This window comes from Rhododendron vialii, chromosome 13a (genome assembly GCF_030253575.1).
Source record: "Rhododendron vialii isolate Sample 1 chromosome 13a, ASM3025357v1".
Lineage (NCBI taxonomy): Eukaryota > Viridiplantae > Streptophyta > Magnoliopsida > Ericales > Ericaceae > Rhododendron > Rhododendron vialii.
In genome coordinates, this window is record NC_080569.1 from 24,134,968 (window position 1) to 24,162,628 (window position 27,661).

Here is a 27,661-nt window from a genome sequence, read left to right on the forward strand (position 1 = left end):
TCAGAATTCACATCCCCGAAAATTCACACCTCTTTGCAAAATTCACACCTTTCCGAAGAATTCATACCCCTAAAGATTTCATACCTCAGAGAATTCACACCCTCAGAATTCACATTCCCGAGAATTCACACCTCTTTGCAAAATTCACACTCCTGTACAAGAATTCACACTCCTTGAATTTACATCCCTTTACAGAATTCACACTATTTTGCAAGAATTTACACCTCTTTGTAGAATTTATACTCTCAGAATTTACACCCTTTTGCACTATTCACACCACCAGACTTTACATCTTTGAAAAAAGACACAATTCGCACCGAACAGAAGAATTCACACATTCGAAAAAGCCAATTCACACACAAATAAAGAATTCACATCTTCAAAAATGACATAATTCACATCTCATCTACACTTTTCACACTCCCAAATTAGGATTCACACCCAAATTCTACTTTACTTTCAGTGGCTAATAGAAGACAAACGCAAAAGAAAACAAAATAGTGTAATTATAGAATTCCATTGATACATACGTTTAAACACATATGACGATCGAATCAATTCGATTGAATTTAGAATTAAGATAAGAAAAAAAACTTACATGATTGATTGATTCAATTAAAAATCCTCTCTGTTTACACCACCAATTATATCTGTCTTTGTGGCCGTAAATTTTCTTGGGTGTGTGAATTTAGCCCTGGTGCACCTTTGGCGGGTGTGAATTCTCGGGGTGCAAATAGCTACTCTCCAATTCTAAGCGAGAAGAAAAAAAAGCCATTGCATTGAATTAATAAAGAATTGTTGTAAGGTCCATTATAGGATTTTGTAACATGTTCAATCCACCTCATATTAACAAAACATTTTTAGTCCAACCCATTACTTTTTTTAAAGTTTTAGGTCCACTTCATTTTTTAATAAGACAAAATTGTCCCTTCATTAAACTTTACACAACCACCACCACTACCGCCGCCTCCACCATCACCACCACCACGCCACCACAACCACCACCACCACCACAGCCACCAACACATCCCCACGACCACCTCAACCATCACGCCGCCACCACCACAATGCCGTAACCTCCACCACAATTACCACCACCACGCTGCCACCAAACCACCACTACCACCATGACGCAACCACCACCACCACCACGCCCCCACCACCACATCCACCACCACCACCACCGTCACCACAACGCCGCCCCCGCTACCACCTCAACCACTACGTCGCCGCCGCCGCCACCACTACCACCACCATCACCACAATGCCGCAACCTCCACCACAATTACCACCGCTCCACCACCACCACCTCCACCACAACCAACAGGCCGCCGCCACCACCACCACAATGCTGCCCTAACCACCATCTACACCACCACCACCGCTCCACCACCACCACGCCCCGACCACCACCACCACCACAATGCCGCAGCCACCACCGCCACTCCACCACCACCATGCCCCCAACCCCACCACCACACCAACACGACGCCGCCACCACCACCACGCCCTCACCGCCACCTCAACCACCATGCCGCTGCCACCACCACCACATTGCCGGAACCTCCACTATAATTACCACCACCACTCCACCACCACCACAACCACGCCCCCACCATCATCTCCACCACTACCCCCACCACCTCGACCACTACCATGCCCCCCCTACCACCACAATGCCGCTACCACCACCACAACAGCGCCGCCACCTCCGCCGCCTCTAACACCACCACAACGGTGCCGCCAGCACCACCGCCATGCCCCCACCACCATCTCCACCACCACCACTGCTCCACCATTCCCACCACTTCTATCACCATCACGCCCCCACCACCACCTCAACCATCACGCCGCCGCCGCCGCCACAATGGCGCAACCTCCACCATAATTACCTCCACCACAACCACCACCTCCACTACCACCCCGCCCCGACCACCACCTCCACCACTACCACCACGATGACCACCACCACCACGCCACCACCACAATGACCAAATGCACTATACATACTTTTCGTTATATATTTAGACTGCAAATTTACACTTTTAGATTGCAAATTATTAAACGAACACTAACGCCCATGACAATTTAGATTGCAAATTTGTACTTTTAGACTGCAAATTTATTAATTAAACACCAACGCCAGAGAAAATTTAGACTACAAATTTACACTTTTAGACTGCAAATAAAGGCACTTTCGTAAACTTTGCAGTCTAAAAGTGTAAATTTACAGTCTACACAAAAATTTAGATTGCAAATTATTAAATGAACACAAAAGCTAATGAGAATTTAGACTGTAAATTTGCACTTTTAGATTGAAAATTTGTTAAACGAACACCAACCCCAGAAAAAATTTAGATTGCAAATTAAGGCACTTTCGTAAACTTTGCAGTCTAAAAGTGTAAATTTGCAGTCTACACAAAAATTTAGACTACAAATTATTAAACGAACACTAACGCTAATGACACAAAAATTTAGACTGCAAATTATTAAACGACCACTAACACTAATGAGAATTTAGACTGCAAATTTGCACTTTTAGACTGCAAATTTGTTGATTGAACACCAATGCCAGAGAAAATTTAGACTGCAAATTTATAATTTTAGACTGCAAATAAAGGCACTTTCATAAACTTTGCAGGATAAAAGTACAAATTTGCAGTCTACACACAAATTTAGACTGCAAATTATTAAATGAACACTAACGCCAATGAGATTTTAGACTGCAAAGAGAAAATTTAGATTGCAAATTTGCACTTTTAGAATACAAATAAAGGCACTTTCATAAACTTTGTAGTCTAAAAGTTTAAATTTGCAGTCTACACAAAAATTTAGACTGCAAATTATTAGATGAACGTAACGGCAATGAGAATTTAGACGGCAAATTTGCACTTTTAGACTGCCAATTTGTTAATTGAACACCAACACCAGAGAAAATTTAGACTGCAAATAAACGCACTTTTGAAAATTTTGCAGTCTAAAAGTGCAAAATTTGCAGTCTACATACAATTTTAGGCTGCAAATTGTTAAATAAATACTAACACCAATGAGAATTTAGATTATAAATTTGCACTTTTAGACTGCAAATTGTTAAATGAACATCAATGCCAAAAAAAATTTAGACTGCAAATTTGCATTTTTAGACAGCAAATAAAGGCACTTTCATAAATTTAATGGTCTAAAAGTGTAAATTAGCAATACGTACAAATTGTGACTACAAATTATTAAATGAACACTAACACTAATGAGAATTTAGACTGCAAATTTACACTTTCGTAAACTTTGCAGTCTAAAAGTGTAAATTTGCAGTCTATACAAAAATTTAGACTGTAAATTATTAACTGAACACTAACGCCAATGAGAATTTAGACTGCAAATTTGTTAAATGAACACCAATGCCAAAAAAAATTTAGACTGCAAATAAATGCACTTTCATAAACTTTGCAATCTAAAAGTGCAAATTTGCAGTCTAGACAAAAATTTAGACTGCAAATTTGTAGTTTTAAACTGTAAATTTGTTAATTGAACACCAATGCCTTAGAAAATTTAGACTGCAAATTTATAGTACTTTTAGACTGCAAATAAATACACTTTCGTTAAATTTTGCAGTCTAATAGTGCAAATTTGTAGTCTACACACAAATTTTGACTGCAAATTATTAAATAAACACTAACACCAATGAAAATTTAAACTGCAAATTTGCACTTTTAAACTGCAAATTATTTTCTTAAAACACTAACGCCAATGAGACATCAGAAAAGCAAGTGTGACCCAAAAGGAATGTGACTTACCAAAGAAGAAGTGGTGGTGGTGGAGTGATGGCAGCGGCGTGGTGGTAGTGTTGGTGATGGTGGAGTAGTGGTGGTGGGGGCAGTAGTGATGGTGGCGGTGGCATGGTGGTCGTCATTGTGGTGGCGGTGGTAGTGGTGGTGGTGGTGGTGGTAGTGGCGGCATGGTGGTGGTCATTGTGCTGGTAGTGGCGTCTTCGTCGTGGTGGGGGTGGTGGTGGTGGTGGAGTGGTGGTGGTTGTGGTGGCAGCATGGTGGTTGTCATTTCGGTGGTGGTGGTGGAGTAATGATGGTGGCGGCGGCGGTAGTGGTGATGGTGGTTGTGGTGGTAATTATGGTGGAGGTGGTGGCGTTGTGGTGGTGGTGGCGGCGACATTGTGGTGGTCGTGGTGTGGTGGTGGAGTGATAGCGGTGGCGATGGTGGTGGTGTTGGAATGGTGGTGGGGTGGCGGTTTGGTGGTGGTGGTAATTGTGGTGGAGGTGGCGGCGTTGTGCTGGTGGTCGCGGCGGTGGCGTGGTGGTGGTGGTAGCGGCAGCGGCGGCAGATTGGTGGTGGAGGTGGTGGTGGGGGCGTAGTGGTTGTGGTTGTTAATGTAATTGGCGATTTCCGGATGCGACAAACCGTTGGAGTCTGTATTTATTCTTTTTCCATTTGGGTTGGGAGATGATTTTATTTTGTCTAGATTAGATACTCCGCCCGTTGGTTCAAGAGTTGATCACGAAGGCCGTGTCGTGCATTTTGCTTGGAAAGGTATATGCATCTCATGTGCATTTAGCTTAATATTTTTCCATGCATCATTAAAGCTATTCGGTGTCTTAATCTTTTATGAAATATCATTTATGCACTAACCTTATATTATTGGCCTTGTTTTATTTGAAGGGAAATTTTGTCTAAGGCCTTTTTAAGTGTTTGCGCCTTAGCAGCGCCTTAGCAGCGCCTTACCAAACTAAGGCCCTTGCACGCATGTTAAGAGAGCCTTAGTAGTGCCTTAGTCGAGTAAGGCCCTTGTACGCGTGCTAAGAGCGCCTTTAGAGGGCTCTCCAAGATTTTTCTTGCTTGGCCATATATAAGCTTGATTTTCATTTTCCTAGGGCAAGAAGAGATAACAATAGCCCACTTTAGAGAGAGAAAACATTATCTCTTTTGCTCTTGTGCTTTCATTTGCATTTGGATGATTTGAATCTAGCATTCAATCATCTTTGTTCAATCTAGAGAAATACTTTCTTGATTCATGTATTCTCTCTAGTTTGATTCTTTTGCATAAAAATCTTCACTTTACAAAATCCATACTTTCATGCCTATAATACTACTTGGCTGGATGATATCGGAGCCGTGGTGAACGGAGATCGAGGCGTTGGACTCGTGGTGGCTATGGGATCAAGAAGGAGTTCGGGGAGCTACATCAAAGTGGTGGAGTTAGGATAAGCTTTTGGGGTAAAGTTGTTATTCCTCTCTTAGCACTTTGTAAACCTTTTGATCTATAGCAACTTTGGTAGTTAGGCCGTGGTTTTATGCTTAGGGTGTGATTGACCCTAAGTAGTTTCCACGTATATCTCGGTGTTTGCGTTCTTTAGAATAATTGCTCTTAACTTATATTATTAATTTGGATAGCATTGGCATGGAGTTTGGATAGTAGCTTGAATTGTTTAAGTTGGTGGTTGAGTTAATTTAAATCGGTCGTCCCATTCACCCCCCCTCTGGGACTTTGTAGTGCATCAGATAATTTCAATTGAAATGAGAGCGGGCTGCTCTTTGTTGGTATAATTGCCTGAGTAGATCCGGCTTTTGCACTATGGATAGAGATTCCCTGATGGAGGGTGCTTCTAATTTTTGACCACCTTATTTTGATGGAAGTGACTATGCTCTTTGGAAAACAAAAATGAAAAATCTTTTAATATCTCAAGGCATTAGGGTTTGGAGGTCTGTTCTGTATGGTTACGAAGAACCTACAATCGAGGATGCCACCACTAAGGTGATTAGAGCGAAAAAGGAGTCCGAGTGGAATTCTAGTGATAATACAAGTTGTGAGGCTAATGCCCGTGCTTTAGGTGCCATCTTTGGTGCTATGTCTAGAAACGAAGTCACACGTATTTCCTCTTGTGTCACGGCCAAAGAGGCTTGGGAAATACTTCGTACATCTCATGAGGGAATAGAGACAGTTAGAGTGTCTAAGCTTCAAATGTGCACCACGAAATTTGAGCAACTTAAAATGCATGACGAGGAAAACTTTGATAGTTTCATCTCTAGGCTAACCGAAATTGTTAACACTTTTCATAGTCTAGGTGAACCTCTCTCCGATCTCAAACTATGTCGCAAAATCCTTAGGTCTCTTCCCGAGAGGTTTAGGGTTAAGGTCACTGCCATAGAAGAGCGTCCAGATGTTGACAATTTGACCTTTGCCGAGCTTGTAGGAAAACTTCAAATCTTTGAGATTAACCACCTCTCCGATTTCAAACCCTCTAAGTCTAGTACCGGTATAGCTTTTAAGTCCGCCCATGAGGACACCTCAGAGACTTGTGAAGATGATGATGATTTGAGTGATGAAGAGATTACTAAATTTGCTAAAAAATTTAAGAAGTTTTTTAATAGAAGGAACAACCCAGGTAAGTCCCATAAACCTTCGTCTAATCTTATGAAAAACACTCTAGGAAATGATGATAAGAGGCCATCGTTTGACAAGTCTAGAAAGCCACAAGGAATCCAAGGTCATGAATGTCATGGTTTTGGGCATATTCAATCCGAGTGCGCTAACACCCTCAAGAAAAAGATGAAAAAGGGTCTTAAAGTCACGTGGGATGATGATAGTGGAGATGATGATAGTGAGAGTGGTTTTCAAATAGGAGGTGAATGGAATTCTAGTGCCTCCGTGCTAGTGGCTACCGTTGACTCACCTATTTCTCCTAAACTCTTGTCCATTTCCTCCTCTTCTAGTCTTGAGAGCATTGAGAGTGATAAGTCTAGTGCCGAAATGAAGATAGCTAGAAATGTTGATAATGAAGGAGAGGAATTTGAGATAGAATCCATTCATGAGGCCTATGACCTAATGTATGAAGACTTTATGAAACAAGGAAAGAGAAAGAAAGAGTTGGAAACTAGCCTTAAGATAGTGGAGAAAGAGAAAATGTCCCTTAGGGAAGATCTAACCAATACATCTCAAGAATTAGATGAGCTTAAGAAGTATAATGCCAAATTAGTCGATAAATTTGCCATTGTAGAGAAAGAGAGGTTAGAAGGATTGAGAGAACTTGAGAAAGCTAAGTCTAGGATTTGTGAGCTTGAAAGAGACCTTAGTGAGGCAAGTGAAGCTATTAAGAGAAATGATTGTGGAGCCTCTAGGATTGCTGAGATGACACGCACATTTAGAGACAAGAGTGGTCTAGGTTTCATAGATCCACCTTCCTTTAAATAGGAGTCTAGTGAGCCTAAGAAGAAAATCACGTTTGTGAGTGCTAAAACTATAATGAATCATTCCTCTTCTAGCAACGCTAAGTCTTGTGTGAATGAAACACTCGTGAGTACTAAGGTCGTAGCAAATTCACATTCATCTATCAACTCAAAACCTATAATAAATGAGTTTCTTAAGAAGAGAGTGCTTACGTGTCACCATTGTGGTGTTGAGGGTCACATTCGTCCTAATTGTCATCGTTTGAGGAGAGAACTTCAAAAGAAATTAAGGTCAAACTCAAAGACCTCAAAAGCATTTTATTCCTCGAAGCGTAGTCCTTGGTCAAACCAATGTGGGAAGACCTCGAAATACCACTCTCGTGCATCATAAGGCTCTGAATAGCAGCTTTCTTACTCAATTGAATCGCCTTGCTACTCAATCCTCTTATATTATAGAAGAGATCAATAAGTTGACTCTGCTTGCTAAGGACATGAATGGTGCATCTCTTGTTCATAACAAACTTAATCAAGTGTGGAAGAAAGTTGATCATGTTTCTTGTGTTGTTCAACCTCTAGATACTCCTAAGGAGTTTAGGGGCTCTACTCCTCTTGCTTAAGTTTGGTTGTAGTTTGCATGTCACTCTTGCGTGGTTCATTTCATACACGTGTTTAGAGTAAACATGCGCGTTCTTCATTTTTATCTTCGTGTCTATTTATTTTTTCTTATGTTTGTTGCATTAGTTTTTAGACTGCATCACTTTCCATTTTGTTTTTGACTGTGCTTGCTTGTCTGCATGATTGCTTGCTTTTGTTGACTATACTCCTTGTATCATGTTTTAAGGATAAGTTTGGCTTTTCATGTGAATTGAGCTTTGAGCTTTGATGACGCTTCATGAGCCCATAAAACTATGCATAATTGCCTATATTGTGAAGAGTTTCATTATGTCATTTGAATCTCATGCTCTCTACTATTTGTACACTCTCTCTTGGGGCTTAGTCCTTTTGGTGTCTAAGGGTTCTCGATTTGATTCTTGGTTGAATTCTATTTGTCTTGATCTTAGATTGACCAAATGTTTGAGGTTTACCTTTAGATGCTTTCCCCCATTGATTCTACTCCAGTGACCGCCTAGGAATTAGTGTGAAAGCTTCCCTTGGTGCATAAAAGAGTGAGATTATTGCTTATTGTCTTTCATTTGTAGTAAAAAAAAAAAATGATATATACAAAAAAAAATTGAAAAAAAAAATTAAAAAAAATGATGCTGTTCTAGTTTTGGGGTTGTTGCTCTAGTGCACCTCCGTTATTTATGCAATTCTAGACTTGGGGTTGTTGCTCTAGTGCACCTCCTTTCCTTTATGAGATCTCGCACCTCGGGCGAATGGCTACCTAATCATTGCACTATCCTAGGTGTGTGAGTCACTTGGGTCCATAAGAATGCGATATGGGATTTGTGCGTGAAGTCTTTAGGTCCAAACGACTTATGGTTTGACTTCTTTCATCAACCTTGTGTGAATTCTCCTTGGGAATTATATTGAGTATTCCTTGGCATTTTTAAGGGCCTCGCACCACCCTCACAGAGTTCACTTGTTCACTTTGATAGCATAGAGCATGAAATTCTGTTGAAAAACATGATTCTCTTTAAAATATATTCCTGTTATGTTTAAGCTTTATGTTATCATTTTGGTGTCATTATTGCTTCTCTCTCAATTTCAATGAAATTCCATGTTATACTTGAGCATGATACTTTGGAAATTTCTATTTTCTGTGTGTGCTTGATTTTTAGAATGCTTTTGGATGCTTGCATGATCATATTTTATTTGGGCATTTTAGTAAGGGGGAGCATTGATGTGAGGGGGAGTAATTAGTTCAAGTATTTCCTGTTATTTCTGTTTTTTGTGCCTTAACTAAATTTTGGGCTAGGCATTCATTTTACTCCTGTTGTGTTTGAGAATTCAGAGAGCGGGAGCCTTTAGAAAGCCTTAGTTGGGTGGCTGCCCATCCTAGCAGGTTTTTGATTCACTATAATTTTGGGAGATTCAGAGAGTAAGGGCCTGATTCACTATAATTTTGGGAGATTCAGAGAGTACGGGCCTCAACAGGGCTTTAGTAGCGCAGTTGCCCTCTTCAGCAGGAAAAAGATTGGACAAGGTTCAGAGAGTAGGGGCGTTTATTGAGTGTTTGCCAACTTGTAGCATTTTTACCGCACTAGGTCGCGAATTTATAGGGTGTTCGTGGCGCGTCCAAAATCAGCTTATCACAGTCGTTCATCTCGCCCCACCTGTCCGTGTTCTCCCTTCGCACAACCGTAGAGAATCTCATCTCCTTCGGCGCCCTTTCTCGCGTGTTTACAGCGCCTCAGTAGTGCGCGTACATTGCCTGGGTATATATTTTCCAGCCGATTATTTTAATTCATTTGAACCTTATCCACTTCTCTCACTAGGGTTTTCAGATGGGTTAAGGTCCTTAAGGAGCTCTATGGCCGTTGTTCGTATCTGTTAAGGGCTTCTCATCTAGGGCCTCATCTCTGCTTTGGGTGATGTATTCACCTTTCGGTAAGTGTTCTCATCCCATTCTCTTAGAAATCACAGCCTTTTTCTGCCATGGCTGGTGGTTCCTCATCTCGTGCTGCTCCGAAACCGTGGACCCAACCCTCCGAGTCCCGAGTCGGTTACAAGTTCTTTGTTAATGATGAAGCTCGTGCTTCGTATACGGATATCTATTCTCAAAAAGCTGAAAATCTGTGTGAAAGTTGTTAATCTCTCGGATCTGGACTCAATGGGTTTTAATAATTAGTTCATTGCTTGTGGTTTGGATAGTAGCATTGAATGATTTGCTCTTTGTTATATATCCTTGGTACCCTTGAGTTTAAAAGCCCATTTATCGAGCAATTTCTCACCTTAAGCTTGGGTATGCTTGGGTTTGATATTTTGGAAATTTGTATTTTGTGCGTGCCCGGTTTATAATGCCTTGTGATTGCGTGTGTGTTCATTTTGTGTAGGCATTTAGTGAGGGGGAGTTAATATTTGGTGACATGGGGAATGTTGGGCCTTTGTGGTCCTTTCTTGTGTGTTGGTTTCAAAAAAAAAAAAAAAAAGGAGGAAAGTATCGTAGTTGGATAGTTTTCTTCTTTTAGTCTTCATTGGAGACTTGAAAACATCCTCTTGCTTTATTGGCTCTTCTCCATTTTTGTGTGGCCTTTTGCCTTTCCGTGACAAAAAGGGGGAGAGGTTAGTTAGACTTACTGGGACGTTTGCTATGTTGCTTGTTGGTGCCCATGGTAGGGCATATGGTTTATGTTAATATGCGCGGCCGTGGCTAAGGTCGTTTTATCTCTACCTTAAATGCCTATATTGCTCTTTCTCTTCCATTAGCATTGCTTTAAATATGATAGCTTCTCTTGGTAATTTGATTTCCGTTGCGCTAAATCCTTACTGCTGTCATATATCTATGCATGCTTGTTGCTTTGGTTGAGTTATCTTTTGCAGGATCATTTTGATTTATATGGAAGCTTTTGGTTTCTAGGTTGTTAGAGTTTTTAGATGGTTCTCTAGCATTCTAGAATTTGTTTCCTTGTAATGAGTTTTTGTTGGAACGGTTTTGTCCCGGAAATGCCAAAGGGGGAGATTGTTAATGTAATTGGCGATTTCCGGATGCGACAAACCGTTGGAGTCTGTATTTATTCTTTTTCCATTTGGGTTGGGAGGTGATTTTATTTTGTCTAGATTAGATACTCCGCCCGTTGGTTCAAGAGTTGATCACGAAGGCCGTGCCGTGCATTTTGCTTGGAAAGGTATATGCATCTCATGTGCATTTAGCTTAATATTTTTCCATGCATCATTAAAGCTATTCGGTGTCTTAATCTTTTATGAAATATCATTTATGCACTAACCTTATATTATTGGCCATGTTTTATTTGAAGGGAAATTTTGTCTAAGGCCTTTTTAAGTGCTTGCGCCTTAGCAGCGCCTTAGCAGCGCCTTACCAGACTAAGGCCCTTGCACGCGTGTTAAGAGAGCCTTAGTAGTGCCTTAGCCGAGTAAGGCCCTTGTACGCGTGCTAAGAGCGCCTTTAGAGGGCTCTCCAGGATTTTTCTTGCTTGGCCATATATAAGCTTGATTTTCATTTTTCTAGGGCAAGAAGAGATAACAATAGCCCACTTTAGAGAGAGAAAACATTATCTCTTTTGCTCTTGTGCTTTCATTTGCATTTGGATGATTTGAATCTAGCATTCAATCATCTTTGTTCAATCTAGAGAAATACTTTCTTGATTCATGTATTCTCTCTAGTTTGATTCTTTTGCATAAAAATCTTCACTTTACAAAATCCATACTTTCATGCCTATGATACTACTTGGCCGGATGATACCGGAGCCGTGGTGAACAGAGATCGAGGCGTTGGACTCGTGGTGGCTATGGGATCAAGAAGGAGTTCGGGGAGCTACATCAAAGTGGTGGAGTTAGGATAAGCTTTTGGGGTAAAGTTGTTATTCCTCTCTTAGCACTTTGTAAACCTTTTGATCTATAGCAACTTTGGTAGTTAGGCCGTGGTTTTAAGCTTAGGGTGTGATTGACCCTAAGTAGTTTCCACGTATATCTCGGTATTTGCGTTCTTTAGAATAATTGCTCTTAACTTATATTATTAATTTGGATAGCATTGGCATGGAGTTTGGATAGTAACTTGAATTGTTTAAGTTGGAGGTTGAGTTAATTTAAATCGGTCGTCCCATTCACCCCCCCTCTGGGACTTTGTAGTGCATCAGATAATTTCAGTGGTGTTGGTGGCGGTGATGGTGATGGAGTGGTGGTGGTGGTGGTGGTGGTGATGGAGGTGGTGGAGGAGTGGTGGTGGCGGCGACGTGGTGGTGGTCATTATGATGGTGGTGGTGGTGGTGGTTATGTGGTTGCAATAAAATGGAAAAAAATGAAAAAATGTATTTTTTGTATTAGCCAAACAAGGCCCTTGTTTCTTTTATATAGGTTATTTTTGTCATTGAAATTTTTAGTGGACTAGAGGTGTTAGAAACTTTAGAAGTGGACTGGGTGGGTTAGAAATATGCTATAATGGACTTATCAAAAATTCTTCCTTGAATTAATTAACTCTCCAATTTCATTGATCTGATGAAGGATGTTAGAGAGAGAAAATATTCTTCTTCACAAGGAAAAGTAAGACGACCCATATCTTGACAAAACCAAACTCCTCCTTAGCACTTTGTAATAGACATAGATGAACCGATGAAGCTTCTGGTCACAGGTCTGGATTTGTGCAGCCAAGGTAAAAGGTTTAGATCCTGATTTGTGCGATCAAGGGGTGAATGGTTATGATTTCCCCAAACCTTTTGTTGCCGACATCGCCGACTTCTTCATCCCAACGTATAGCTTGTCAATTTCTCCGTCGTCGACTTCTTCAGTTTCGTCAGCGATCTCTGCAGCGACGGCATCAACAACAATCTCTTTGCCACCGGTGACACCCTTTGCGACTGAGAGATGTAAGTGAGTGAACTTCGTAAGTGGTTTCTTAGAGCTCTGAGTCGGAGAGGGAGAGGCCGAGTTGGGAAGCGAAGGGATTTGGGAGGAGTTCGTCGTTGGATGATTGGGGATGAAGACGAGCGGGGTGTTTTAGTCAGATTACATAAAACAGGGTTTACAGGGGTATAGTTAGACACGGGCGGGACCTGCACAGGTAGAGAGGTACAAAACTAGGCCGGCTTGGAAGAAGCCCTCTCTCTTTTTTTTTTACAAAAAGTAAAAAGATTAGCCCTAATTACACTCACCCCAAAAAATCTTTACGTTTCATCTTCATCTTCAGGCCCAAAGAGAGAGAGAGAGAGAAGACAAATCCCACGACTGGGTTCTACCAGTGCCCAGTTGTTTCTTCGACGACAAGCGGGTTGTTCCACTAGTGCTCGATGTTTACGTGGGCGAGCTGTGATCTTTATGGTCTATTGTAGTAGTGAAATTTAGTTATTTCGGATGTCTTCCAATTGTTTGACACATTAGGTAAGAAAAACAATTATATTATTATGGCTTATCCTTGTCTGAAAAGGATTAAAATCCAATTGGGAAGCCACCATTGAAGTTGAAATTGAAATTCAATATAAACACAAAATCGATGTGAAATGGTTAGTTTATTTTATATATATATATATATATATATATATATATATATATATATATATATAAAGTTTATCTATAATGTTACAATCTGCAGGTTGTGATAATTTTCATAAAAATACAAAGCGCACACTATACCAAAAAAATACTATTGTCTACTAAATTTATTGGTTAAAACTAAAATTTTCACCCCAAGAAAATCCTTTGGTGACCAACAACTAATTTTGATTGACAAAAGATCTGTTGTCATATTTTTAAATTTTTTTAAACAATGTTTATATATGCATTTTTATATATTTTAATATCATGTTAATTGCATTTTAAAAAATTCAGCAAATTTTAAGGGAAAAAAAAGTTCTCACTTTAGGAAGTAAGTATAAATATTTTTTGTTTTCCTAATGTAACAGAAGTTCTTGACTAGCTTAGTGGTAAAGGCTTATGAAATCAACAAAGGGTGCATAAGTTTGAAACTTGGCAATGACAAGAAAAGATGTTCTAGTAGATACAAAGAAAAGATCACGCGCAATGATTTTCGATCTCAGTTTATGATGTGATCATTTGAATTTTCAATCATGGTTATAGATTGTGATCTAAAATGATATACAATCACACCCAAAAAAGAGAAACAATCACGGCTTGTAACCGTAATAAAAGAGAAACAATTACGCATTTTGGTAGTGATTGTTTATCTCTTTCAATCACGGTTTATAACCATAATAAAAGAGAGTGACTTACAATCACACCTAGATCCACTACGCGAGCGTGATGAAAAACTTACAATCACGGCAAATAGTTGTGATCTTTATGATTTATTGTAGTGGTGTTTCATAGGTGGTCAAAGAAGCCTCCTAGTCTTCAACCGCCTGGTAGCGCGATTTGGCCGTGGTCAGTAGTCTCAGCTGCGGTCATGTACCGCTACCTAGCTGTTACGTTTACTGCTCCACATGCCCGTTTGGCCCTCGCCCTCTAATTAGGGCAAGAACTGACAGTGAATGTGGATGTTTGAATACAATTTTCTTGTTGAATAGAAACTTAGAATAAGTGCCATGGCAGAGTCTTCTATCTTTAACTTCTTTAACTTCTTGGTTTTTGAGAAATGTATCCTTGTTAAGGTACACTCCTTAAGTTAGGTTGCACACATTAATCTGAAGCAGCATTTGTTAAAGAAGTAATGCTAAACCAAAACATGCAGGTTATGACTTTTAATTGTTTCTTTTGCCCGACATGAGTCTTCAATTTAGATACACTTTGATTTTGCTTTCTTGTTTGGTGTTGTCCGATCTTGGTGCTGTTCATTTTTCGATTTAAAGAAGAGCACCAGCCACTGCTTGATGCAAAATGAGACAGATCACGTGATGCTTCCTCGTCTGATGCAAAATAAGACAGATCACATGTTCATTTGACAATCCGAATCGTTTATTTTGTAAGTTCCGGTGTGCTTACTCAATTCAAGAGTAGTAACTGATCCAGAGAATACAATGAAAGATAATCCCACATAGATCGGGATAAAGTGTCATTCAGATTTAGTTACCCTAGAACACTTATTCGCAACCAAGGCATGGTGATTTTGTTCCGTAATAAGTTAGTGTTCATTGATTTAGCCTGTTGAGTGCAAGCTACTGACATTGAGCCAAACCGGAATGTAAGACATAGATATCAGCCTCTATGTAGCGGTTCTTTAGCCCTTTGATGCCGTTATTCCCTGATATACCATTGCTAGCAAAGTTCATATCCGTATTGGTCAATTTTCGATTCCATGGCTTTGTATCTGGTTTTTTGCTTGGGTCATAGCCGCTATGGCCGGTACTAGACCGCTATGACGCTTCAAGTGTTTTGGCGCCAAAAATATTTCCAAAAAATCCACAGCCGCTACACTTGATTCTCGTTACGTATCATTCGATACATTCTACGCGGTTTGCTACCTTTATGGATATGCGATTTGCTATTGCCATTTAAAACCATGGGTAAGAGGCCAACTGTTGTATCAAAAACATAATGAAACTAACAACAAATTTTGGGGTCGTAGAGAAAAACTAGAAGTACTGAAAGTAATCTATCACTTCGTGTATTGGCACCATTCATGCACAAATTTTTAACGGCTTCCAAGTTAAAAACTCTTGTCCTATGAAAAGGAAAAATTAGATTTTTAATGTTAAGCACTCATATTACACGTTTGCGCCAAGAAAAGGAAGAGAAATAGATTCCAATGAAGAGATTAAGGTATTTGGTTGGGGCAACCACTGAAACAAATTTTCTCTCTCTAAACCCTTCTCTCTATATGTTGGTGAATGTATTCTTTACAAACCAAATTAATCAATCAAGTCAGTGAAGAAAGCGTGTCGCCAATCACTCTTGGTGGGTATCGTTGGTGTGTGGTTTTCAAAAAATGTGGCACAGGCACGGCAATAGCACTGAAAAAGCACGGGTATGAAAAAAACACCGTCAAGGAACGACATGAGTAACTATAGTGGGACAAGTAGTCCTAAAGAACAATTTATGTAAAAGTTTCTTTACTAGGTTTAAGGACAACAATCTCTTCTATCTAGCATGAAACATTGATAATATTATTACTTCATTTGAAGCGAGAGGATATATACCAGTTGACAAAGAATCTGTCTCCGGAGTAACCCTTAGTGTGTAAAATCTCAGGAGTAAACCTTAGTGTTGCCTAACTTGCATTTTACTCAATGACAGGAATAAGAGAGAACAACAAAATTTAGTATTTAGTCCCGACAGTGCAACATCCCTTGAAGCCTCTTCAATGGGAAAACACTTTGATGAGAGTGGCACAACTTCAGAATTACCATATTTTGACCTAAGCATCATTGTCTCAGCCACAGGAAATTTTTCGTTGGCCAACAAGCTTGGTGAAGGTGGATTTGGCACCGTGTATAACGTACCCTCCAAGATCGAAAGTATCACACAATTGTATATCTTACTTAAGATTATGGTAATACGGAAGATGATAAAATAACCCATTAAGCTGTCGATAAGGTTTTGAAAGTGTGATAGTATTTGCAAAACTTGTGTTCGAATATGTAGTGCATTGAAATATTGGAAGTGTGCATCAGAAATCCAGTAAATAAAGAAAAAAATTGACCCATCTCTAATTACTGTTTGCTTCGTTATGTAATGAAGATGTCACGGTTGTTAATGGGGGCCCTACTAGGCATGTCTTTGTTCAATTGAACAACAATAGCTGCAAGCTCTTATCATTCTGTGTGAGAGAGAGAGAGAGAGAGAGAGAGAGAGAAGGCTTGGAGTTGGACAGGTCTAGCAGAACGGGAGTTGTCAATGAATGAAGTATATATCAATTAATGAGCTAGAACCTCGGTAATTTGAATACACTGTGCTAATATAAATTAAGATAATGTCAAGGGAGAACGGGAGATAGATAAGCAACAGTTTCTCGCAATCTTTAAGTGAAAAGGCCAAGATGAGTATGGATTCAGAGCCTTCAAAGGTGACTTTTCTTTTTGTTCTTTCTTTGGAACAACCAAAATTATGCGAGTTAAACAGATTGTTTTTGCCAAACTATTGTTGGCTATAGTATTGTGGCACCGGCACGACAATAGCACGGGCAAGAAACGACATCAGTAAGTATAGTTGGACAAGTAGTACTGAAGAACAATTTATGTAAAAGTTTCTTTACAAGGTTTAGGGACAACGACCCCATCTATCTAGCACGAAACAATGATATTGTTACTTCATTTGAGGCGAGAGGATATATACCATTTGACGAGGAATTTGTCTCCAGAGTAAACTTTACAACGTAAAATCCAGGTTGTTTAGGAGGTGGCAGGATTGCGTTTTCATTATCTAACATTAACAAAATAGTTGACATGGTCGGTCTATCTTCAGGATGGTCTTGAACACACAAGAGGGCCATTTGGATACATCTTACCACTTCTGGTGTGGGAATCGACTCTCCATCAAAGCATATGCGCTAGATTCAAGGGTTTTCCTGCGTTCCATTGTTTCCATGCCTAAAGCAAATAACAATTAATGGAATTATTCTCAAACATAATGAAAATGTTTCTTTTTTTTATTGGAGAAAGAAAAATAACACTCACATGTCCCAAAAGGTTGAGGTCATGATGGTAAATTAATCCTCTGTTCTTGCCACTCACAATCTCCAAAACCAACACACCGAAGCTAAAGACATCAGATTTCACAGAGAAGAGCCCATCTATTGCATTCTCCGGAGACATGCATATAGCCACTACATACAACATAATGAAATGGAAATGCATCAAATGAAATGAACTATCGATAAGAATAATGAGGGGGAGAGATGAACAGCATGTACTCATTAAGTTCCAAGAACCCTATTTGTATTTTCTCCAGGCTGATCATCTCTAAACATTCTTGCCAACCCGAAGCCTGAAATTTTAGGATTCATGTCATTGTCGAGCAAAAAGCTAGCCAAGCAACATTACCAAATCACCCCACACAAAAAATTAGAGCAGAATCCGAAGTAAGGAAAAGAGGATCGGATCACATGGAAGGAAAACATGAAAAGTCTGAAAACCCATTGAAGTAAAGAAAAATAAACACAATCTAGCCACCCCAATCCGTGGGAGCCACCATTGATTGCCTGCAGAACTATGAAAACAACCCTAAACAAAGCTATCCAACATCATAGTTAGATCAGGGCAATCTTCACAATATACTTACTCCATCGCTTACATGTACAGACAATGTCAATCCTCCCTTAGTAAGCCCAGAAGGATTTCTCTAAGTTGCTAAAGTATGTAGTTGTTCTGCGACAGTTAGTTTATTTGCAGGAGTTTTGTATGAGAATTTGTTAGAAAAAGAAGTTAATTATCGAAAATCTGCATTACCTAAATTTTTAATGCACTTGAGAAACAACTGTAACAGTGTATTGTTCTTGATCTTAGTTGTAAATTGAGCAAGAATCTTTTTGTTTCTTTGCCAATCGAATTGTCTTACTATTTGGAAGAGTACTAGTCGATCCTCTCCCTATGTCATTTTTGATTGGTACAGGAGGGGTAGCCTTAAAAAGAGATTTAGACTAAGGCAAGTCATCCCATGACAATTAGCCAGTGGAGAGTGTCATATATGGGATGGCAAAATGGGCCCCAAAGTTTCAAGAAAACAACAGGCCGGGGAACAAATTAATTTAAACTGTATTGATGAGCATGCATATACATGCACCATGATTAGGTGTGTCCTAAATTGGATTGGTATTAATATTATGGTAGTACTGGTATATATTCTTAACCCTTGTTATTAGTTAATATTGGAGTCTTGGGAAGCGTGAACTCTACGACTATGCATACGTGATTAAAGACAGACCGTCCGGCTAGATAGGGAGCCAGCTCCTCACTCTAGTACTGCAGCTCATCACTCATCTTTCACAGTAACAGCAAAGACTTGAACATCCTTTCATTTTCCATATATGCAATAAATTAGTCCATGTAATAGACAGCCAGTGACGAATACCATAACACAATTATGAAGTCCATGAAAGAATTCGTGCCCGTGATTGATCCGAAAAGCCAATAACCAAACCAATGATTCAATTTCTATTCAAATTCATGCACTTGTTCTCTTTAGGTCTATAGAAACAGTACAGGCACCAAAACTGTACTTAAATATTCTCATTCGATCTTAATTTGTGTAAATTAATTGAAAGAGTAGTCACTAGTCTTCTAGTACTGAGCAATATGGGTTCCAAAACAATAGTTTTCCTAGGCTTTTTACTGGTTAATTACTGTTCTTCTCGATCATTACGTCAACAAGTAAACATTTTCAATATCCCACCACCAGGAAGACTACCGTCAACAAGTTGACGGTAATTGCTTAAGTCCGTAGTAATTTGATTAAATATTTCATTTTTGGCCTCTTCTGCTAAAAATTGCACAAGCCTAACACTATATGCTATTTTTTCACAAAAGAAGCAAAATCCTGTTGGCTTCCAACCATGTATCATTAGTGTTTTCCATTTACGATGTACAGCCTTCCAATATCAATGGTACTTGAGCTAATCCTTTGAATGTTCTAGGAGCAGGAGGTCCATATTGACCAGGAACAAGTCCTGGCCACATCCTTTGAATGACGTGCGCCCTCTTATTGCAGGTTCTATCGACAGGTTTGAAGTTGGGCTTGTGAATGTTGTTAGCTAGAGTTGTCCTGGGGCCCCTTACTTTGGGGAATTGTATCTCCTCATCGAAGGATCGATCATGTCTAATTGTTGACGGAGGTTCATGGAGGGATTTAATTGAATCTTTTTTTCACAACTCCAACTGTTCAATTGAAAATTTGTCAAGTTTAGCTGCTTATGAGACATTTGAATGAGAGTTCCAGGGAGTTTTTGAAAATATCACTAAATGACTAGGTAAACAAAACTTGGCTGGCAATAGTGCAAGAAGTTATTATTCTCCCAATGATAGCTAGCTAGGTTGGTTGGTTTGAGGCCATCTCCAACTCTTCATCAAATGTTTAATCAAATTCAAATTTGGTGCCCAAATGGGTAAAATGCTGTTGCTCCAACCCTTTCAGCAAATTGATATATCAAAGAAAGGGAGAACCAAATATATCATCAAATCAAGGGAGAATCAGCCAACATAAATTCCTTCACCAAATTTTTAACGGTAAGATTCCATAAAATCTAAATGCCTTTTGTTCCTCCTTTACTTAAATTCAGTGATAATATTTTAAATGCTTTACCGTGTATATATCCTTTTTCCTAGGAAGATGTCCGGGATAAAAGTGGAAATTTCAGAAATGATTTGATGATAGTCATTAGAGTCGTCAATATCAAAATTTGTTGTGAAAGTGACATGTTTTTGGCTGACCACACAAAGGTGGTTGTAATAATAGTCTTCTGGTTAGGAAAATCATCAATGTGGTTTAATGAGGAGACAGGACTTTGAGTGATCCCCATGGCTTCCCCTCTCTTCCTATATACATAAGAGAAGAAAGAAAGAGACACTCAGGCCCCCTTCCCGAAAGGTAAATAGGTATTTATTTTTAGCTTAATTGCAAGAACACCTCCTAAACTATTACTTTTTGGCAATTGCAACCCTTTAAGTTTAAATTCAAGCAACCTCACCCCCTTAACTACCAAACTCGAGCAACTTCACCCCCTCCTCCATTTTCCGTCCAATTCTGTTATAAATTTGGATGGAAAATTTTAAAATTGGATGGAAAAGTAAATCAATGTACAAAAATGCCCTTACACCCTTTTTAAAAACTTTCTCCTGCACACCTCTACACCGGATAAAATTTTCTCTCTCTTTCTCTGCATACTTGGTCTCTCTCTCTCCTTTCCTCTCCTCCGCACCTCCGTAACATCACCAGAAAACACTAAACCTTACTCCTCCTATTGAAACTGATTAATTTGTCCTCCTCCTTCTCCTCGTCCTCCATTTCCTCTCCAACACCCAGATAGTTACCAAAAAAAAAAACAAACAAATTATCGGACTTTCGGCCTATCAACCGGTGCACTCCGGTTGTCAACCCCTTCTGTTTAGATAGCCGGCCTGTCAATCGTTTCTTCAACCTGTGACTCAAAATTTCATCTAAATAAATCCGTTAAAGCATGTATTTAGCTCAATAAGTCTTTGTAAATATTAATCATTGAATCCAAGAGATTTTATGCTATTTTTCAAGGTCACGAAAATATTTAGTCCGAACGACAAAGCTACAAAGAAAGAAATAGAAACTACTAATTTGAGTCCTAATATTATTACTACGACTACCACCTCCCCCTCAACTACTCACTCACTCTCCTTGTCATCTTCCTCATCCTCCTCCGAAGTGGTTGGCTGCTCATCCTCCACGGTGGGGACTTATGGCTCGTTGGTGAACACCACAATCTTTTTTCTTTTTTTTTTCAAAATTTTCTAGCGGCTATGGGTAGGGCATTTTTTAGGCTACAGGTAGCTATCCAAAATGAAAAACATTGTATAGATTCTGATCTCTGGCTACGGGTAGGGCTTTTTTTGCACTACGGGTAGCAACTGGGTAGAATTTGGTTCTTGATCTGCATCCCCCGGATCCGCTTCCAACCATTTCTAACACATCCATAACACTCCCAAACCACCTCACAACATTAAAAACACACTTTCCAACACCCCTCCAAACATCGGTTCCCTAAGCTCGAATACTAAATAGAGACTCGGACTTGGATCATATCCTAAATACGCCAACTCCAAATGATGCAAATAAGATATTTACACTATCCAAGCATGAACAAAAACCTGCTCTTTTTAAGCACAAAAAACTGCAGTTATGCATTACAAAAAAAAACCTGCTCTTTTTTGGCACAAAAATCTGCTCTTTTTGAGGTCCAAAAATAGCACATTTGAAACTTCAAAAACTGTCCAAAAATTGCAGTTTTGAACCACAATGCCCTGCAGCTTTGAAGCTAAAAAACTCTTTTTTTTAACACCATAACCTTGGTGTTTCTAACCACCAAACCCTGCTCTTTTTAAGCTTCAAAGCCTGCATATTACACAAATGTATTTCTAGATTACACATTATGTTTTCAAATTACACATTCAGTCCATAATTCCCAAAAGGCACCCCAGAAATACTGAAGGACACAATTCCATTGATTCCAAAACATAACAAATTATCAACAAAAGATACCCACAAAAGATCAATACATAGTACCCATTCATTACATTAAGAAGAGCATTGTTTGCCTATAATTTCTGCACTGCCATTTGCAGATACCAAATGAGTACTTTCAAATAAGTCGATATAAGGTTACAACTATTGTTGCCAAACTAAGATAAAGGTTCCAAAAGACTACTAATAAGTCAATAAGGTTCCAAAATACTACTAAATTTGGTTTTCAAGTGTTAGACTTCTAGGTACTGCCTGGGGTTGATGATTCTCCTTAGGATAACTGTCTGGGGCCAGTGCTTGGCATTATTGCAGTGCCAGTGGTACTGCCACTCCCACAAGATGATGCAGATGACCCTACTGGTTGACTCCAAAAAATAGCATTCCCTATCCTTGTAGATCTCCTCCATCCCTACATTTACACACATGTACATGCACCTTTTCAAACTTTCATTCATACATAATACTACTACTAAATTTGTAAACTATTCCACCCATTCATACCATGAAATTGAGGCTCATAATATGGCTTATAATATTGCCTACCATGAAAATGACTTTTTTACTTTCGATCGTGAAAAAAAACTAAGAAAAAAAATTATTATCATTGCGGAATTCCCATTAGAGAAACGAAAATGAAAAAGTTGGAGGATGTAAGTTAGAAAGAAAACATGACCAAGGGGATAGAATTCAATCAATATGAAAGTTAATCTGGAATCTAGAACTTGACTACTTAAACCATTCCTCTACTATTGGTTCCATTCCAAGAATCATAGACAGTAAAATGCTTACAAGAGCTCAATAACAATGAAAAGAAAAAAATTTAGTAACTGTTTCTCTCTTTCATTCTAAAAATCCTAACCAAGAATGAACAACAATAATTTACTCTACTACTACAACAGAAGAATTTTGGGTTAAATACCGAGACATCCCTCGAACTATTTCCGTTTGTCTCGCTAACTCCCTAATAGAATTTTGCCTACGGCCAGATCCCCTGAGCAAAGTTTCCATTTGGAGGGGGTAACGCCGTTGGATGGAATTAATGGAAAGACCAAATTGCCCTTACACATATATACCCACCACAGTCATTCCTCACTTCTCTCTCTCACTTCTCTCTCTGTGTCAATTGAAATCCCCACCACCATTAACGCCATCCACCTCCACCTCTTCTGCGCATCTTTCCGACCACCACTGCTATCCACCACCACACTTCTTTGCTGCGATTACACTCCTCACTTCTTTCTCTCATCTCCTTGAATCTCCCCAAAATTTTCACCAAACAGAGCAAAACCCACTCAAATTCCCAAAATCAAGAAGCATCCCCAATTTCATCTCTCCTCCTCCTAATAAGCACGAAGTACGCCACCACCGCGCAAATAGCTGCTACGAAATTCCCTTCCTTGATCAAGATCTTGAGCACAAACCCGGTGATCTCTGTCGTTAGCTCCTTCCCCTCCACCACCAGCGCCCGCCGCGGCTTCCCGCAGAAGGCCAGCATGACCAACACGCTTATCGATGCCACTAGGGTGGCCGGTACCGCCACGACTAGCGTGGCGGCCATCGAGAGCAGCCCCAACACAGCCCCCAGCGCCACTGCCGCATACAGCGCCGGCCATTCGGAGGAGGAGGAGGACGACGGCGCGGTGCTCGACTTGTACCGGGAGAGGATCGATTTAATGATGGTCGTCGTCGTTGCTGTGGGAGATTTAGGTTGTTCTTCTGTGGGGATGGGTTTTTGTAGTTTCGGGAATGGGTTTTTCTTTCTTCTCTCTCTCTCTCCTTCCAAGTTTCAACTGGAGTGGGGCGACCAATGGAGGGAGGTGAGGAAGGGGGATAGAGAGGAGTGGGAGGAGATCGAAAGGTGATGAGCTGGAGGGAGAGGGAGTGGAGGATGGTGAGGGTGGAGCTGTTGGCAAGGAGGTTGGAAGGGTGGAGGTCGGAGGAGGTTGGAAGGGTGGGGCAAATATTAGGGGCAATATAGGAACATTTTATTATTTTTGTAATAATTTTGTTCAAAATTTTAACATATATAGACGGAACCCTAACAGAAGGGGTGTACAGGACAAAAAAACTTTGCACAAGGGGCTGGCCGTAGGCAAAATTCTATGAGGGAGTGAGCGAGACAAACATGAATAGTTCGAGGGGTGTCCTGGTATTTTACCCAAGAATTTTTTAATCCCTTAACTGAATACAACTTTTTAAAACCCTACTTTATATATTAACAATATTCTACTATTAAACGACAGGAATTTTAAATCCCTCAACTGAATACAACCTTTGTAAGCCCTAATTTACTATATTAGCCGTAATCCCTAATCCCCAATGCCCAATCCCCAATTCTTTTAAGCCAAATCTCTCAAACCTGCAGATTTGTAGGGAAAATCTATTTTTTATTATTAAGATCTCAAAAATTTAGGGCTTATTAAATTAGAAAACAACAAACAACAATCGGACTGATTTTTTACCCGGATGCATGGGGTGTTTTCACAATTAAGCCACAAAATTACCCAAGTTTTAGTATGATTAGAAAGTTCACTTTTCCTTGACTTCTAACTATTTTAAAGACAGAAACCTGATTAATTTTAGGACGAATTCCTGGTCGATGATGTTAATATTTTGACCGCAAGTGAATGAGGAATCAGTTACAGAAAAATCGATCAGAATTAAAACCAAGAATGAACTGAACTATGTACAACTGAACTATGTACAAGAAATCACCCTCAGAAACCAAAAATACTCAATATTCGGAAGAGAAACCAGAAGCATCAAATGAATTCTAGATCACATATTCAACTTAGAGATTTAGGGCTTATTAAATTCGAAAACAAGAAACAACAATAAATAATTTTTTAGCCCTTATGCATGTCAATAAACATCAAAACACCCAATTATTTTTCCCTAAACCAACTTAACTAAACAGAGAACTTATGGATGGTGAAAAAGCAGGTCGTCGTTGTCGATCACTGGGGAATTAGGTTGGCGTCGGCGTCGTGCAGGCCGTCGTCGCCGTCGTCTGGAGGGAGGAGAGGGGAACGAGGAGAACTACGTTGGGTGGGTTTCTGGAAGGGGAGGGAGATAGAGGCGGAAGAGAAGAGAGAGAGAAGAAAAGATGAAAAATATCGAAGGAAGGGAGAGAGAAGAGATATAAACGTATTTTTAAAAAAAAAAAGGGTAAGTACGTAATTTTGTTGCTCTCCGTCAATTTTTTTAACGGAGAATGGGGGAGGGGGTGTAGTTGCTCGATTTTGGTAGTTAAGGTGGTGAAGTTGCTCGAATTTAAACTTAAGGGGGTGAAGTTACCAAAAATTGATAGTTTAGGAGGTATTTTTGCAATTAAGCCCTTATTTTTAAGGAAGGCAATTTCAAACTCAAAAATTATGTACTTACGCAAATAATTTTTCGATCAATATATATAGATCTTGTTTGATAGATCTCATTAAGGTCTTTAATACGGTGCAAAAAAAATTGAAAAATTATTTTTCATTTACATTATTTTTTAGTTTTAAAATGTGAAATAAGTACTTATTTTTTAAGAAGGTGTTCTGGAACGGAGCCTGAAAGAAGTTAATGAGAATATGATTGTGTTCAATATTTGTTTTATTTTTATGCAAGTTTCTTTTATATTTGTCTTAAGTTTATAACAAAATCAAAACTTTTGGCCAATTTTTTTACTCAAATCTGATGAATAAAAAGGTCAAGGGTTGGAGATGGCCAAGCAAATATATATTATAAAACAGAGTGGTTTTTAATCAAAATGTCTATGCATACGAATAGAACAGTCTCTATAACCATTTGATCGTGCTTCATATTAACTTTATAGTCGTCTGATTGAATGAATATTTTCTAATGTATAAACCTACAATAATGTAAACGTTTTGCTAGCATTAAGAGGATTTCTTTTTAAAATTTACACGTTTCCCTCATATGGGAGAAACTAAACATATCCCCCTTTTTTCCCAATTGGTTTTGATTTAATTTGTTCCCTTTTCCTAAACCTAATTCAGTACTAATTTTATATCCTATATGGCTTCCTAAATAAGTTTAAGTTTAATTTTATTGGCCAAAGAAATGCCATAATTGATTCCATGATTTGGGCATCTACATTATAGAGTACGTAATAAGGAAATTTCAATTTAGACCTCCTAAATAAGTTTAAGTTCAAATTTTATTGGCCAAAAAATGTCATAATTAATTGATTCCATGATTTGGGCATCTATAATAATTGATTTCAAATTGACCAAAGTATTTACCCAGATCATTCCTCTCTCATTTACCCGTCTGTGTTTACCAATGTTGGCTATTCCACACCAAATCCGCAAACCACCACTCCGAATGAACAACTATTGTGTTATCTATAGCATCTTCGACTTATTAATTAGTTGAACCTCATGTTCGATCGATCTCTTTATTTATCTCACTACTTGTTCTAATTTTGAGTTTTGTTTCCTTTTCTTTTTAGCTTTAATGGTGGGAAAGCTTATTCACTGTAAACGTTTATTTTGTTCAGTAAAGGAGGGTTGATAACTCTTATGAAAAAGTTATATCATTACCATTTTTTTTCCAAATTCTTTCTACATTAGAAGCAGGCAAGTTTCACGACCTCTCTCTATGTTGATTTACCTTTGGCGGAGTGCACAGCTTTAGCGGTGGCATTATAAGTGAGGTTTATTCTTGATTTCTCTAACTCCTTCACTGATTCCCTTTCTGGGACAGCGTTGTCCATGAGATTTGTGCCCGAATCTATAATAAAAATGGAGTTTGATACTTCATTTAAACTGCGTTTAGAATGAGTTGCGCGGCATCCACTAGTATATATATATAACCCAATTATAAAACCCAATCTAGGTGAGTTTCTCTAAAGTTTAGACTTTAAACCATGTCACTACCAGTTTTCATAGGTCAAAGAAGCTTCCTACTAACATACAGCATTAGACATTTTCAACCAACAAATGCTCCTAAAAACAAAATTATCAGTTTTGAAAATTGAATTCAAAGCATTGTTAAAATCAAAAGATCCAACAAATCGAGAATTAATTGGAGATAATGTAAATAAAAAATTTACAGGTTTCGACTTTTTGATATTGTCTTCAAGCAGAGACCAAAGGTCTTGCGCCGCTTGTTAGGGGTGCTATTTTGCTGCAGTCAATAGTACGTATAAGCTACAGTCATGTACCGCTATGTACCCTTTTGCATTTCCACATGCCCTTTTGCCCTTCTAATTAGGACAAGAATTGATAGGGAATGTTGGTGTGGATGTTAGGAAACAATTTTCTTGTTGAATAGGAACTAGGAACAAGTGCCTGCGCCAGAGTTTTCAATCTCTAACATTTTTCGTTTTCGAGAAACATGTCCTTATTAAGGTACACTCCTTAACAAGGATACGTTAAAGAAAAAATGCTAAGCCAAAACGTATCTTTTTTAGGTTGCACCCATTCATCTGAAGCAGCATTCGTAAAGGAAAAATGCTAAACCAAATTTTGAGTCCTCGTCTTGAATTTGAATAAATTTTGATTTTGCTTTCTTGTTTGGTGTTGTCCGATTTTGGTGCTGTTCATTTTTTGCTTAAAGAAGGGCACTAGCCACTACTTTGGGCACCAGTGGGTCTATTTGACGATCCAAACAGTTCATTTTGTAAGTTTTGGTGCATTTAAGGTTGATGCGAAAAATTGATGATTTCATTAGACTTTGGTGTCTGTTGAACGAATCATATTTGTCACAAAGAGAAATAGAGCTGATCAGATTCTTTAGCGTTTATTTCACTTCAGACAAATATGATGTGACT

General features: G+C 39.0%; 1 protein-coding gene and 1 long non-coding RNA gene across 2 annotated transcripts in view; one reads left to right on the forward strand and one right to left on the reverse strand.

Moving 5' to 3' along the window:
- LOC131313100 (G-type lectin S-receptor-like serine/threonine-protein kinase RKS1) overlaps positions 1–27,661 on the reverse strand; it is a 110,116-nt gene that overhangs the window by 68,656 nt on the left and 13,799 nt on the right. The gene's annotated exons all lie outside the window — the stretch shown is intronic.
- Positions 9,252–12,100, forward strand: LOC131313118 (uncharacterized). Its single transcript, XR_009196073.1, has 2 exons — positions 9,252–9,723; positions 10,657–12,100. It is a non-coding gene; the product is annotated as an uncharacterized LOC131313118 (long non-coding RNA).